General features: G+C 41.6%; 1 long non-coding RNA gene across 11 annotated transcripts in view; it reads left to right on the top strand.

The window, feature by feature from the left end:
- The window catches only part of LOC128110163 (uncharacterized), a 73,056-nt gene that overhangs the window by 9,584 nt on the left and 46,559 nt on the right, over window positions 1–16,913 (top strand). For 9 of the 11 annotated variants that reach the window (XR_008218119.1, XR_008218122.1, XR_008218117.1 and 6 more), the window contains 2 exons: window positions 9,808–9,907; window positions 12,945–15,856. This is a non-coding gene — a long non-coding RNA (uncharacterized LOC128110163). The remainder of the gene's footprint in view (window positions 1–9,807; window positions 9,908–12,944; window positions 15,857–16,913) is intronic. The other 2 variants (XR_008218121.1, XR_008218120.1) reach the window with 2 other exon arrangements.

Here is a 16,913-nt window from a genome sequence, read left to right as displayed (position 1 = left end):
AAAGCTGACTCTTGTCAAATTCCTGGGCTCTCTTGAGTTTTCTCAGAGTCACCTAAATTCCAACTTGGCAATGTCCCTGAACTCTGGCCACAGAAGTTTGCAAAGCAAACTTCTTTCTATAAATAGTTCCTTGACTAGATTTGAACTAATTTATACTCTCCTTATTCCTCTTACTTCGACACCCCCCACCAAGACCCCAAAATGTCACATCTCAAGTTTCCTCTCACAGCAGCAAATCCTAGCATAGGCAAACTCCAGCTTTGGGAGCCCTTTATTTTTAGTTAATCCTGTGTCTCCAAGTTTATCACAAAAATAAATAAATAAATAAATAAATAAATAAATAAATAAATATCCTGGACCACTTTTATTCTGGTATTCAGTTGTTGGTAATTGGTGACATTTAAGGATAGAAATAAATTCTAAACTAAAGGAACGTACAGAGTAGTTTCAGTTTGGCATAGGGTACAGGGTCTCCCTATGTAACCCAGGCTGGCCTGGAACTCACACACCTACCTCTGCCCACTGAGTGCTAGGATTAAAGGCATTTGCCACCATGCCCAGCTGGTCTGGAACTCATGATCTTCCACCTCAGCCTCTCTACTACTAGGATGGCAAGTCTCTGTTACCATACCTGGTTTATATAATAATTCCATTTATGAATGGGGAATTCAGGTGTGGAGCAGTTAAGGACTAGATCATCACAGAATGTATCAAAATTGGACCATATGGTCTTAAAGTGACCAACACATCCTACTTTACTCTTGCCTTTTACAGTTTAAGCATTGAAAGTCCCAAATCCAAGTAATGTTGACCTCATATGGCCTGTCTTAGTTAGGGTGACTATTGCTGGGTTGAGACACCATGACCAAAAGCAACTTGGGGAGCAAAGGGTTTATTTCATTCACAGTTCCATATCAAAAGCTCACAGTTCATCATCAAAAGCAGTGAGGCAGGAATTCATTCATCGAAGGAACCTGGAGGCAGGAGCTGATACAGAGGCCATGCTGGTAGTGGTGGTGGGGTGCTACATACTGATTTGTCCCTCATGGCTTGCTCAGCCTGCGTTCTTTCTTTCTTTTTTATTTGCATCCTGGCCACAGTTTCCCCTCCCTCCTCTCCTCCCATTCCCTGACCCCCATCTCCACTCTGTTCCCACCCTCTAATCCACTCCTCCACCATTTCTGTTCCTGAAAGAACAGGTCTCCCATGACTATCAACAAAACATGGCATATCAAGTTGCAGTAAGACTAAGCACCTCCCCATGTATTAAGGCTGGGCAAGGAGACCCAGTTTGAGGAGTAGAGTCCCAAAAGCCAGTCAAAGAGTCAGAGACAGCCCCTGCTCCCACTGTTAGGCGGCCCACAAGAGGACCAAGCTACACAACTGTAACATATATGCAGAGTGCCTAGGTCAGTCCCATGCAGGCTCCCTGGTTGTCAGTTCAGTCTCTGTGAGCCCCTATGAGCCCAGGTTACTTGATTCTGTAGGTTTTCTTGTGGTGTCCTTGATCCCTCTGTCAGCCTGCTTTCTTATAGAACCCAGGACAACCAGCCCAAGGATGGCACCATCCATAATGGGCTGGGCCTTCCCCCATCAATCACTAATTAAGAAAATACCTTACAGTCAGATCTTATGGAGGCATTTTCTTAGTTTAGTTTCCCTCTTCTCAGATGACCCCAGCTTGTGTCAAGTTGACATAAACTATCTAGCACATGGCCACCTGATTCCTGGGGTGTTTGTGCAGTTCCTTAGCCAGGTTATAGAAGTCCAGCCTCTCTCTATCCTCCTGCCCTCACCCACACGGCATCTGCTGTCTGATGATCTGATACACCCACTGCTAACAAGCAACTTGGGACTGATAGCGGTGTTTAATGTCTCCTCTGGAGCTATGACTTGTCCCTATCTGGGTTGCATTTGCCTCCTATCCAAGCCTTCTGTAGTGTCCTGTGGCTTCTTCTGAGGTTCTCATTGGTGGGCAGAGCTTCTCCTTTTGATCCTGCCTGAACTCGGTTTAACTCTGCGAGTTTATCATGCTGGGGCTGCGCCTGTTGAGCTGCTGTCACATGGACATCACGTCACATTGCATTTCTCCAGAGCTTGGCAGACAGCAAATCTCACTAGCACACATACACTTGTGTTGGATGCTAATAGCACCTCCCCAGATTGGTAGGTGTTTACTGTGAAAAGAAGAAAGGTAAAGAGAGAGAATTCTATAGAAGTGGTTTGCTCTTGAAATATCTTCTGGAAATAGTTTAGGAAACATACTTTCAAATACATTATTTCTCTTAAACTTTCTCTTCAAAGCACCAACTAAAGTGGAGATCTAAATAATTTAAATCGGTCATTGGCAGCCCAACAAGCTTGAGAAGCCACCAATTGGAATTGGAAGGGCCCTGGGTCAGCTCCTATTTTAAATGCTAAGAATTAAAGTTCTGGGTAAAAGAGAGATGTTAAAAGTATCAAGTTCAAGTATGAGTGTTTTTTTTTAAGATTTATTTGTTTGTTTGTTTGTTAGAAAATATATCACTATGTAGACCAGGCTGGCCTCAACTCAGAGATTCACTTGCCTCTGCTTCCTGGATGCTAGAATATACCACCACACCAGGCACTTATTTTTTAAGTTTTGTGTGTGTGTGTGTGTGTGTGTGTGTGTGTGTGTGTGTGTGTGTGTGTGTGATGTGCCCTCAGAGGCCATAGGATTCCCTGGAGCTGGAATTGCATGTGGTTGTGAGTCACCATTGTGGATGCTGAGCACCAAATGAGCAGTAGATACTTTTAACCCCTGAGCCCTTTATCAGCCCCAAGGAAGGGATTTTTAAATCTTAGAACCATTCTAGTTAGATTATTATAGTTTAGGTTCTTGTATCAAGTGTTGATAGTTTCAGTTTCTCTATCTTCTATTAGAAGGTTCTCCCAAAATTCAAGTACCCTGTGTCTGGTTCTTAGACATATCATATTATAGGAATCACCTGTGGTTCTTTCAAAACTCAGACTCTGTGTTTATGTGGGTATCTGGGAACACCTTTTAAGCCCTCATTCTGGTACCCCATTCGAGAGGTTCTGATTCTGAGGGCCGAGGACAGGCTGGTAGCTTTGGTTTCTAGAAATGACTTCCTGTGATTAAAGGTAGGTGATTGTGGCATTGCTACTTTTGTCTTCTGTCATGAAGTCACCTGGGGAGCTTGGAAATGTAGAACTTCTGGCTGTACTGGGCCAGGACCTGCAGTTTAGTAAGATTCCCAAGTGATCCTAGTGTGCCTAAGGTTGTCAGTTCACAAACTGGAGCCCAGTGGGAGGTGGATAGCTAACCTAGAGGAAGCCTCTTTGTGGAGCTTGTAACAAGCACTCCATAAATATTGTTAGATGAGTGTATTTTCATAAGAGAGGGAGTGGAGAGGCTCCCGCAGTGTGAACTAACTTGTGTTGACAGAGTCTTCTGAACAAACAGATGGATGAGCAATAGGAGAGGCAGGTCTGCTTTACACAGTGGCCAGTAATCACTTAGTAGGTCTTTGCTGTGTGTCTAGACTTCACTTCTCCCATTCCAGTGGGGGAAAGAAAGCTAACATAGAGGGCTAATGAAATGTCCCTATGTCTGGGACTGTCTGGAGTTTGCAGCTGGATTAAAGGTGTGTTCACCAGGTCTGGCCTACAGCTGGATTTCAAGGAAGAAGCTAACTGGAACAGTCAAAGGAGCCTCTGTGGAGGAGAAGGGATGATCTTGATTTGTCTGAGAGAAAGAGTGATAAAGGCCCCAGTGTGGCAAAGGTTAAATGTGACCAGGGCTGGGCAACTGGAAGGTTATATAGGATGTAGCTGAGCTGTAAATAGTTTTGAAAGTCAGGTTTCTGCACTTGGCGGAAAAGTCCAATGTACAGTAATAGAGGCTTGATGAGGGGTTAACAAATACTGATTATTTTCACCAACATCCACTCTTCTTTTTTGTTTCTTGTAAGAGGAAAACAAAACAAAACGAAAACCTTGGGCTATGAAGCCTCAAAAATAGGTAGAAAGAAAGAAAGAAAGAAAGAAAGAAAGAAAGAAAGAAAGAAAGAAAGAAAGAAAGAAAGAAAACAAAAATACAGACTTCAGACTAGAGAGATGGCTCAGAGGTTAAGAGCACTAGCTGCTCTTCTGGAGGACCTGGGTTCAATTCCCAGCAACCACATGGCAGCTCACAACTGTCTATAACTCAAGTTCTGGAGGATCCAACACCTTCACACAGATATACATGCAAGCAAAATACCAATGCACATAAAAAATAAAAAGGAATCATCAACAAAAATTTAAAACAAAACAAAACAGACTACATTTCCCACCCTCTTTGGAGGTGAGGTGGAATCATGTGACAGTGTCCCTGACAGTGAGCTATAAGCAGATCAGCTGTGACTTCTCTAAAGTAGTTTTAAAGCATGGAAACATGCCTTTCCTTACACCTTTCCTTCCTGTTAATGAAGCAGGAACTGTAAGGTCAGTGAGAAGGCAAGACAGAGGGACGAACTATTCATGACCTCACAAGCTTAAGTCAGAAGGCCTGCAGAGGGACTCTCCAGTTCTGGAACCACTTACAGTTCGGTGTAGTTCGAGTGAAAAAGGTGGACGTGAGAAAGCTACTAAAATGTTCCCTTCTGGGCCTGTGCTTGGCCATTGCTAAGTGTAGTTAGGGAAGTGATAGGTGAGAATGTCAGGCTGATAAACATCTCTTGTGGCCAGCTATTACAGGGGATCAATAGGGCAGGAGGGCGACAATCTAGAAAAACAAGTTGCTTTAGTTTCAGGAATTGTCATTGTTTAGCCAACACAGGGGAGCTTTACAAAATGGTATGGCCATGGCTGACACAGGGAGAATTATTGGAGTCCAGGTAGGCATCTCAGACCTCAAGGTGGAAGTTACAAACTAAGGAAGAAAATTATACATGTCTTGTCCCCAATGACCAGGTACCTAACTCCAGGCACTGTTTTCTGGTCTTAAAAGTGAGAGAGACCATGAATGATATGTCATTTACTTAAGTCATTTTGCTGTATTTTGGGCTTTCCTGACATGCGCAGGCAAACATAATTCAAACTAATAAAACATGTCATTAGATATTGCTATAGTTTACAGTACACATTCCCCAAAGGCCCCCTAATCTGTAGCATTATGGGGGAAGTGATACAGCCTACTAGGAGGCCATTGAATCACCGGGTGTGCTCTTTGCATTTCTTGTCTAAAGTGTCTTATCCTGGGCGTGCATTGAGTAGCTTTTCCCACCTTCAGCTTCCGTCATGATTTCACCACGGTAACAAAACTGCAAAGCAAAACCAACTTTTCCTCTCTGTAAGTTAATTTACCTGGGTTCAGTATCAAAAGCTAACAAGCACCCTGGGCCTACCTCCTACAAGCCCTACAGTCCTAGTGCATTATTAATCTCACTAAATCCTTGTCTCCTCTCATGGAACAAGTGAGGAGTGAGCACTGTTGTTTATATGCAGTATTCATACAGTGCTGGTGCACAGTACACTCTCAGTAATCTGCCTTGATTATGCAAAGGGACAGATGAGAAGACCAATTTAGAACACAGTGCCAGCTGTGTTCAGGGAAGGTGTTCATATCTGAAAGACTGTCATGGCAGTAGTGACTATAATGGTTTGGAAGATGAATAGACTAGAAAGTCTTCAAAAATCTCAAGTCTGGCTATGGCATTTGAAGTAGAATCAACATAGATGTTTATTTATCCCCTTGTACACCAGGCATCTTCTAGGACTTAAATCCACAATGATAAACAAGATCATGCATGGTTCTTCCACTGAATTGACATGAGATGGAAGTGTTGCTAAATGGTGTCATACAAAAAGGTCATGTAGAGTTCATGGCCTGGTGTGCTGGCTAGTTTTATGTTAACTTGACACAAGGTAGAGTCATTTGAGAAGAGGAAACCTCACTGAGACAATGTCCCCACCATATTGGATTGTGGTGCATTTTCTTGATTGGTGATTGTTTTGGGAGGGCCCAGATGACTGTGGACAGTGTCACCCCTGGACTGTTAGTCCTGAATGCTGTAAGAGCAGGTTGAGCAAACCCTGAGGAGCAAGTGAAAATAACACCCTCCACTCCAGGTTCCTGCCTTGAATTCCTGCCCTGACTTCCCTGGACTATCAGCTAGATGAAATAAACCCTTTCCTCCCCAAGTTGCTTTTGGTCATGGCATTTTGTCACAGCAATAGAAATCCTAACCAAGATACTTGGTTTAGATATGAAACTATTGATGTGTAATTATGTAATGACAAATTGAATAAATGCCCTTAAGAGAAAGGGCAGTATGTTCTGAGAAGCTCTATCAGGAATCTAACATACTAGGGTAGAATGAAGCCAGCTCACAGAGGATGAAGCTGAGTTAAGTAAGTGAAGGGAGACAGAATGTACATTTCTTCCACTAGGATAGACCAGAGTTTGTGAGAACAAGAAGACCCTGGAGGGGTAGGCAGAAGGCACACCCTGAAGGCCAAGAGACCAAGGGTTGTATTCCAAGCATGATAGAGAACTTTAGGCAGGCTTTGAGCAAAATCCTAGAGTAGTCAACATCTTGCTGTGGAACCAGTGCTAGCCTCAAGCGAACGATCATGCTGGTTCAATTTCAGAGTGCTGAGATTCTAACTGTGTTGCCACGTTTGCAGGTCTGCCCCATCACTCTGCTGTCCTTCTCTCTGTTCCTGTTATCCCCTTCCCCCACAACTGTGTAGAAAACTAATAGTATGAAGTGAAGGCACTAGTGCAACTAATACGACATAAGACTGGTTAGGGTTTCTAGGAGCATCCAGCTGAGAGAATGAGAGAACATGGTAGCTCATGCTGGGATGGGGACAGTGGAGCTGAGATTAGGAGGTAAAATTGGGCAGGACATGATAAGAGGTTGGAAAAACCACTTCCAAGGACACACAGAGTAAGTGAAGCATGAGAATGAAGTCTGCACTTACCACAGGGCTACTCTATATTATTGTGATCATCAAAACACAAGGGTAGATTCCAGGCAAATCATAAACTATCTTAGTACCCAGGCTTAAGAGTCAAAGGCCACAAAGGAAATAATTATGGCTGTCTAACGGCTGCCGTGGGCAAGGGTCATTGAAACCACCTCAGATCAGTGTGTCCCAGAAAGAAAATGATCTTTATAGCCCGACCCTACACCTACCCAAGCAGACTCATGGGAAACGAGGCCAAGAACTCTCTCACCTGGATCCACTCCAGTGTCACTCCTCCCACCAGAGAGTTCTTCCGTGGTTTCTATGAGTTACTCACCTAAGTCTTATTGTGAGAACTATGCTTCAAACTAATTGCTTGTTTCTGTCATGCTTCAGAACTCATGTGTTGAACATAGTTAAGGAAATTACTGCCTACTTAAGATTGTCACCGTTGTTTGTGATCATTTTAACCTCCTTTGTAAGACAATCCATTTTCTTAGTTAAGTGTGGTAGTTTGAAAGAAAATGGCCCCCAAAGGAAATGGCACTATTAGGAGATGTGGCCTTGTTGGAGGAAGTATGTCACTGTGGAGGTGGGATTTGAGGTCTCATATATGCTTAAGCCACATCCAGTGAGACAGACCACTTCCTGTAGCCTGCATATCAAGATGTAAAACTCTCAGCTCCTCCAGCACCATGTCTGCCTGCATGCTGCCTTGCTTCTCACCATGAGTATAACAGATTAAACTTCTGAAACTGTAAGCCAGCCCCAATTAAACATTTTCCTTTATAAGAGTTGCCATGGTCATGGTATCTCTTCACAGCAATAGAAACCCTAGCTAAGACATATATAACATATATAACAAACAATACATGTTACTTTTCAATTGCTATGTATTCTTATGTACCATAAAACTAATGCGTGGCTTTAGAAGTAAGAGGTTAGAGTTATGAGTGAAACAAATAATGTTAAAAAATGATATAAAATCAAAAGGTGAACCAGGCATAGTGGCTCACATCTTTAGATCCAGCTCTTGGGAGGTAGAAGAAGGCAGAGCTATGAGTTTGAGGTTAGCCTCATCTACTGAGTGAATTCTAGGACAACCAGAGCTACACAGAGAAACCTTGTCTTGGAAAAAAAATCAAAAGAAAAATGTAATCCCTTTGTGCTTTGTTTTTCTCCGTTATATTTAATCTAAAGTCTCTAATAAACTTTCAGGAATTTTCAATGTTTTTTGTTTTGTTTTTGATCAATAAATTACAAGCAGACTAGCAATAAAGTACAAGGTGGGAGGGAAGAAGAGGGAGGGAGAAAGGGCAGGTCTAGGAGTGTAAGTATGATAAAAAATATATGACATACTTAAAAGACGTTGTGTTTATGAAACCCAGCATTTAGTTTTTTTAACCTGACTTCATTTATTTCATTATAAAATACTACAGTGAAGTACAAAAAGGCCTGGATTTGACTAGGGTAAGTTCAGGCGACTGGGAGTCAGATGCATACCTGAGAAGCGGGGTGTGCAGGCCTGTGCTCTCTGCCTGTGTCCTAGGTTTAGTTTTCTTTGACAGGATTTCACTATACAGACCAGGCTCCCTATACATAATCCTCCTGCCTCTACCTCCCTAGTTGTGGAATTGCAGGGGTGTGCCACTGTACCCAGTTTCTCCACTGTTTAAAGGTAGCAATAAATACTGCTTCTTTTCCTGGGGATAATAGATTTAGTAAAAACAAACAAACAGACAAACAACAAAACACCCTAAATGCTGCCTCAATGTCTAGAAGCTCCAAGGAAGCAGACTTAGGGGTGTGTAGTGCCCACGCACCACAACCCACTCTCAAAGTCATCTTGGAGCTGCTTGCTCCCATAACCGCTTTGATCATGAGGTCCAGCTCTGTTACCAGCCTCTGAGCACAGCTTCCTTCTCTTCCACCTCATTCCCTCACATCTGCTGCTTTGAACTCTTGCTTCCTTTTCTTCTACCCTTCACTTCCCCTGGGCTTCTCTTAGCTCTCTTACCACTTTAATCAATCTTATTGTCCCCCACAATGCAGTGCCTTCTTCTTGCTTCTTACATTGTACCTCCTCGCCTGCAGAATCGTCGTACCAACATGAAGCTCTTGGGTCAAACTGAGAACGTCTCACAATGTGATATAGATATATTACACCATACATCATAGCCTCCAGGCTCAACCATCACTCTGAGTCACTTGGGAATCCTTTTATAGCTCTCCGACCAGCTTTTCACTCCATGTAGCTCATGTCAAATTTAATGTCTTCTTGACACCCCCAACTTATGATGATTTAGCTTAAAATTTTACAGTGTTGCAGAAGTTGCTATGGCTAAAAAAAATATCAGGATGAAAACAGCAGGAATGTCAAAGAAGATAAATAAAAAGGCATGTAGCTGGTTGTGAAGATAGCCACAATGACCAGTTAGGAGGAGGGGCAAGGCTCTAGGAAAAATAACAAACCAGGTTGGGTAAGCTCTGGCCTACTCCTATGAAGCCCCTCCCCCCAAGAACACCTTCGAGGTATAGTTGCCCTTTCCCCTAGTAAACTTCTCAACTTTATGGGCAATTACACATTTATACATGTTCTTGCATCTAATGTATCTAATTGTCACAGACTGAACTGTGTGTAAGGATATTTTCTGAGAAAGCCTGTGCCTACTCCAGGAAGAAGACCACCCTAGTTGCCTGAAGGTAGACAACAGGAAGAGAAATGGTAGAGTAAGACTAGACACTAGAGGCAGACCAAGCCACTGTCTTGACTTGACCTGACCTTTTCACTGGGTGGATGACTTAGCTTTTGCTTACTTGACTGCTTGGAATAAACCTTCACTACTTTCTCACTCTGCTTGTGTCCAGGTGTGAATTCTTCTGTCTAGAGCACAAGACCATTACTTCAGGAATGCTCCACTGGGATGCTGAAGGAAGCGTCTTTTTATCCACAACAAAAGGATGTGCGGTAGGTGGAAACTGCTTCCAGTTCTGAGTCCAGTTTTTCCTAGATCGGCAGTATGATGCTCTTGATGCTGGGCAGTCACTGCACCCCTGTTCAACCACAGACTATTGTATTGCTAAAGCTTCTGCATTCTGTAGGTGAAGTGTAGTATGTGTATTTTTTACCCAAATGATAGTTTTAATGTATGGATTGATCAGCAGCTGTTCTTTAAACCCCTTTAAACCAATCTTCCTAACTCCAAGTAGAATCTCTTTGCATCCATCTTTATATGCCTCTCATCAACAAGAGAATTTATGTAGTTCATATTTCTCAAGACACATTAAATAATTTGTGTTTCTAAATAAAACCCATTAGATAGCTGGGTATGGTAGGACATTATTCTAATTCTAGCGCTGTGATGTGCAGTTCGTCAGGGGACTTATGGAAAGTTGAAGACTAGCCTGGGCTACATAGTGAGTTCCAGGCTAGCAAGTAATACAGGCAAGACCCTGTCTCAAAGAAAGAGAAGGAGGAGGAGTGGAGAGAAAAAAATAGATATACTATCAGATTTCTAAGTAGTAATCAATAGTTATTGATTAGCTGAGAGAAGAGGAGGAAAAGACCCAGTCCTGAAAGATACACACACACACACACACACACACACACACACACACACACATATATACATATATGCATATCATCATAAAAATGTACCAATAAATATATATTGTGATATAATATGTAAAAACAAATGTACAGAGAACTATTTACAACATATATTTCAGTCTTATTGAGATGTGATTCACATAGCACATGATTCCCTCATTTTTTTTTTTTTTTTTTTTTTTTTTTTTTGGTTTTTCGAGACAGGGTTTCTCTGTGTAGCTTTGCGCCTGTCCTGGAACTCACTTGGTAGCCCAGGCTGGCCTCGAACTCACAGAGATCCGCCTGGCTCTGCCTCCCGAGTGCTGGGATTAAAGGCGTGCGCCACCACCGCCCGGCGATTCCCTCATTTTAAGTATATAAAACATGCTTTTTTAATACATTCACAGAGTTATGCAACTATCACCACAATCAGTTTTAAAAGTATTTTTATCAACCCAACAAGACCTGAGTCCATTAGCAATCATTCATTATCTTTCCTTGAATTCCCCAGCTGTAGGAAAGTTGCTATTTTCTGTCTCTAAAGATCGATCTATTCTAGACATGTCAAATAAATTGAATCATAGAATTTACAGCCTTTTCTGTTTGGCTCCTGTCACTTTGTATTTATTCACAGTTTATCTGTGTTGTAAGAGGCATTGGAATATCACCCGTTTGTACTGCTAAATAGTCCACTGTCTGGGTGTATAACATTGTGTTAGTCAGCTCATCAGCTGATACATGTTTGGATTGTGTCAACCTTGTAGCTGTTAGGAAAACATTACTCTGGACATCAATGAACTAGTGTTTTGTGGTCCCATGTCTTCAGTACTTTTAAATGTGTACCTAGGTGTGAAGTTGTGGGTCACATGGTAACTCTGTGTTTAACCTATTGAGAGTATTTTTCAAGACAGTGTGCTAAACTCTTTAACACCCCCCAGCAAAGTGTGGCGGCTTGAATTCTCCACACTCTTATGTCCTTTCGCTTATCACAGGCATCTGGGATGGTTACTTTCAATTGTCAATTTGATTGGATTAAGACAAGCCTAAGGGATAAGTGCAATCCACCTCATCAGGTGGGCATTTCCAGAGACATCATTATATCACAGTAACGGTTAGTGCAGCCCACCTAATTGGGTGGCCATTTCGTGAGACGTTGTATCACGAGGGCACTAAACTAATTATTGAGTTAACCCAGGGAGAGTTTCAGAATATGGTGGCATTTGGGGGAGGTAGTTACAGTAGGAGGCGGGGCCTAGTTGCAGGAAGTAGATCACTTAGGGAAGTGTCCTTGGGCTATATCTTCCCAGGGATCCTTCTCAAATCCCCTTTTCTGTTCACTGTGACATAAGTTATTCAACCATGCTTCCTCTGGAACCATGAATGGAAGGAAAGTTGTTACTGTTAGTTGTTTTGTCACAGTGATACAAAAGAACTGGTGCACCTTCCTAGTGGTGTGCAATAATAGTAGATCCTTGTTGTGATTTGCATTCCTCTCATGGTTAATGATGGGAATCTTTTGGTGTGCCCATTGAGAATTTGCCTATTTTCTTTGGAGAAAATCCATTCAGAATTTTTTTCTGTCTTTAGGTTCTTTTCATTGTTGAATTATAATATTTTATATATTCTAAATGCAATCCCTTTATCAGTTACATATTATAAACATTTTCCCACTTTTCATTTTTGATGGTATATCACAAAAAATATTTTTATGTCCAACTTATCTGTTTTTTTTCTGTTGTTGCTTATGCTTTTGTTGCCACATCTCAGAAATATTGTCTACTCTAAAAATGCAAAGATTTGTTGTTAGGTCCCAAAGAACCTCAGGACAAATGGCTAATTGTGGTGCCTATTAACATATCAAAGCCAATGCTGGCTGCCTTGGTCTTCAGCTATTGCAAGTACCTGTTGCAGAGTCCTGGCTCCTCTCAGCACTCCCCAGCAACACACTCTAAACCTCCCAGCCCCTGAGCTTCCCTTCCCTTTGCCCAGCTTCTCTTTCCTAGATAACCCACCCATTCTGAGCACTCGCTGTCTTGGCCTCTTGGTTCTTGGCTCCTCTCCTGATCCTCTCGCCCTCTTCCTCTTATGGCCCTGTCTATTCTGCTGTCTATGTTCAGCCTGGACTCTTCCAGATGCCTCTGGCTGTGTGCTCCCTCATATCTACAATAAAAACCTTCTCCTCAGCCATAACTAGGAGCGATCATATCCTCATTTTCATTCGTTCCTGGCAATGTTTTCTTCTTGGAGTTTAAAGTTTAGCACTACTTTTGAGTTAATTTTTAAATTTGCTACAACTATATTAATTTATATATAGTTATCCAGCTGCCCCAGAATCATGTGTTAAGCAAATATTCTTTCCTCTTTTTTTCTTTCTTTCTCTCTTTTTTTGTTTGTTTGTTGTGTTTGTTTGAGACAGGATCTCACTATGTAGCCCTGGCTATCCTAGAACTCACTATGTAGAACAGGCTGGCCTGGAACTCATGGAGATCCACCTCTCTCTGCCTCCCAAGTTCTAGGATTAAAGGTATGTGCCACCACATTCAGCTAACACATATTTTTTTTCTATTGTATAGTCTTAGCAAGCTGCTCAACCCAACGGATCACAGCTATGAGGGGAACTCTAAACCCTGAATCTGTCCATTGGTTGTGTCTTTCCTGTGCCAGCGCTGTGCTGCTTTGAATATTGTTGCTTTGCAGTATGTTTACTAGTAGAACCTATGCATCTTATATTTTTTTGAATGAGTTGTTTTTATTTTATGTGCATTGGTGTTTTGGCTTTGTGTGTGTCTATGTAAAGGTGTCAGATCCCTTAGAACTGGAGTTACAGACAGTTGTGAACTGCCATGTGGGCGCTGGGAATTGAATTTGGGTCCTCTGAAAGGGCAGCCAGTGTTCTTTGTCCCCCATTTTATTTTATCAAGATTATTTTAGCTATTCTTAATGCCTTGAATTCTCATATGTATTTTATAATCAGATTATTGGTTTTTGCAAAAAAAGCCAAATGAAATTATGATTAAGATTAGAATGGTAGTATTTTATGTATTCAGAGAAAAGCTTCTGTGTGTTTTTATTTAATATATGTATATGTGTGTATGTGTATATATATATATATTTTATTGAGACAAGGTTTCTCTGTGTAGCCCTGGCTGTCCTGGAACTCACTGTAGACCAGGCTGGCCTCAAACTCAGAAATCTGCCTGCCTTTGCTTCTTAAGTACTGAAATTAAAGGCATGTGCCACCACTGCTCAGTGATTTCTAAATATTTTATTTTTATGCTATTGTTAATATAATTGTTTACCAGTTTTATTTATAATTGATTTTTAAAATATTAATCATTTATGCTCCAACTTTGCTGAACTCAGCTATAAGTTCTAGTAATTTCTCTTGGGCTAATCTGTATGTCAAATCATGTTACATGTACCCTGAAGGTTCTTAAGAATGATAACAACTGCCCCAGGGTGGTGGGGGCATGTGCAGAGCTGCACTAGAGGTGGTGGGGGCATGTGCAAAGTTGCACTGGAGGTGGTGGGGGCATGTGCAAAGTTGCACTGGAGGTGGTGGGGGCGTGTGCAAAGTTGCACTGGAGGTGGTGGGGGCATGTGCAAAGTTGCACTGGAGGTGGCCCTTTCAGAATGGTGCAGTTTCTTGCTGAAAGCTGTTCACTACTCTCATTAGAAATCTGAATCACCTGAGTCCTAGGGCTGAGAAAGAGCAAAGGTTTAAAACATTTGCTTAATGCACAGGTTTGCTAATTTTTTACATTACCTCTCAACTGGATATAAATGAAAATATATTTTTACTTTTTATTTCAAGCGTGCACTCAGCAGTTGGTGTAAACACAAATTACAGTTCTACAGTTCTGCCACTCAGTGTTCATGTGCTTCAGGCAGAAGGCAGCCTTTCAAGCTAAAGATCTTGACCTTGGAAACTGGAAGAAATCAGCCCAGCTCTGTCCCAGCTCACAACCTTCTATAACTCCATTTGCAGGGGATCCAGTGCTTTCTTGGTTTCTGCAGGCACCAGGCATGTACACAGTGTACAGACATGCATGCAAGACAAACACTCGTGCACATAAAAAAATAAATATAAAAATAGACAAACAAACAAATAAAATCGCAGTAGAGACTAATTAGTGAGACAAATGCCTGCCTAACTTACTTCACAGGGTTACTGTTGAGGGTGCAGTGAGCTACGGCTTTAGGCTGACTGCTGTGGAATGGCTGTCTCTGCAGATGCCTCAGAAGAGTTGCATTTCAGGCAGGACTGGCTGAGCTGTACCTTAAGGCAATGCCTTAACTGCAGTCAAGCAATTACTTGTTTTTATCAGGGACAGTTTATTGCTACTAATCTCAATTCTTTGACTCTATTTTGATTCTTTAAACTTTTCTTAAGGTATGAATTTTATATCAAAATTTATAAGATTAATATATATGTTTTAAACTTTTGTTAATGGTCATATAGAGTACTAAATAATTCTAGAAAAAAGGCTTCAATTAGCTGCCTATACATGTTTTTGTGTTAGAGTCTCTATCAGTTTTCTGCAGGGAATCATCACCAGGCCTAACATCGAATTTGAAATCTCCAGAAAGATGGTGGGGCCCCACAACGATTCCACGTGGACAATAATAATACCACTAAGCTGACAAACATCACCCACAGATCAGCTTTGGACTACAAACTGCTCAGAACAATTTTGAGATGGCTAGCTGAGATAATCCAGTTTCACAGACTACTTGAACAAGGACTTGAGATAAGCCCTGAACATTGGCATTAAGCATAGACTGGACAACAAATGATAAAGCTACCTTTCCTAGAACTTGACAATTAACCCAAAATTTTTCTTTTTAGAATAAAGATGCCTTTGCCCACAACCAGCAGGAAGCAATTTTAAGAGCATGACACCCACATTCCCAAAGAGGTGGTATGGGGAGGGTGGTTTTTGGTCGTTAAATGGGTTTTGGGTTTGGGATAATTTTCATTGTTTAGGAGGGTTGGTTACAAGTTGCTAATGGTTAGGAAAAGGGCTAAGCAAAGGAGATTAGATTTAAGGTTGTTGTTTGAAAAAAAAAAGATACATAGAAATGTGAGGTGGGTAGCCATTCCAGCTTTGATCTGGAAGTTCCAACCCCCACTGAGGCTTCCATAACTGTCACGCCTACAAGGTGGGGCCGAGAGGACCCTGAAGACCCGAGATCCAGATGCACCGACTCGCTTGGTTCCTGGACCCTGGACCCTGGACGCTGGAGGTAGACCAAGCAGAGTTCTCCAGAGAACACCGCCGGACTGCACTACACCTTTCCCAGACCCTGTTACCTATCCCTTCACTTGTAAGTTACCCCACGAAATAAACCTCCCTTTAACTACGTGGAGTGGCCTTAATTGTAGATGTAACTGTCTTATTAAATAAGAAACACAGAGCCAATACAGAGATGAAAGCCAAGAAGTCAGAGCAATAGCTAAGAGCTAAAAACCTTACCCTTCACTGTCTCTGTTGTCCTACCTCTCCGAAAGAGACCTACTTCCTGTGTGTTTGTGCTTTTTATTGACTTTCTATTCTGCCTTCTCATTGGTTGTAAACCCAACCACATGACCTCCTCGTCACTGCCCGTCTACACAGACCTCCAGGTCTTCCTTCTATGGTTGGTATTGAGATTAAAAGGCGTGTGTCTCCATGCTGGCTGTATCCTTGAACACACAGAGATCCACCTAGCTCTGCCTCCCAAGAGCTGGGATTAAAGGCATGCACCACCACTGCCCTGTTTCTGCTATGGCTTGCTATTAGCTCTGACCCCCAGGCAACTTTATTTATTAACATACAAATAAAATCACATTTCAGTACAAATAAAATATCACCATACTTAATAATTTCACCAATAGAAATGATAGAATAGAAGGTAGATTATTGACTCTACTCTGAAAAGTAAAGAGAAGATATAGATACGATATAGATAAAAAGATAGATTATTGAATCTACTTTTAAAAGACAATTACTAGTTTTAAATACTTTACATTGGATTGGATTTTTGTGTATTGTATACAAATTATATATATTGAGATTGAAATTGTTAGAAAATGCTATACATATATTTCTAATCTTGTTCGAGATAGTACTTACACAGTTCACTTAACAATGTAATGCAATTTGCTAATCCTTGAAAGTTATTATTACCAACTATTAGGATATAAAGAAATGAAAGTTGTAGTTAGAGTTTTCCTGGTCCTGCTTGGCCTTTAATCCCAGTACCAACCATAGAGTCCTGGAGGTCTGTATAGACAGGCAGTGATGAGGAAGTCATGTGGCTGGGCTTAGAGCCAATGAGAAGGCAGAACAGGAAAGCAATAAAAGTGCGGGTTAGGCAGGAAGAAGCTCTCTCCCATGGGAAA

Source organism: Peromyscus californicus, unplaced genomic scaffold (genome assembly GCF_007827085.1).
Source record: "Peromyscus californicus insignis strain IS unplaced genomic scaffold, ASM782708v3 Scaffold_14__1_contigs__length_90479793_seg_2, whole genome shotgun sequence".
Taxonomy (NCBI): Eukaryota; Metazoa; Chordata; class Mammalia; order Rodentia; family Cricetidae; genus Peromyscus; species Peromyscus californicus.
This window is presented reverse-complemented; position numbering and strand designations above follow the sequence as displayed.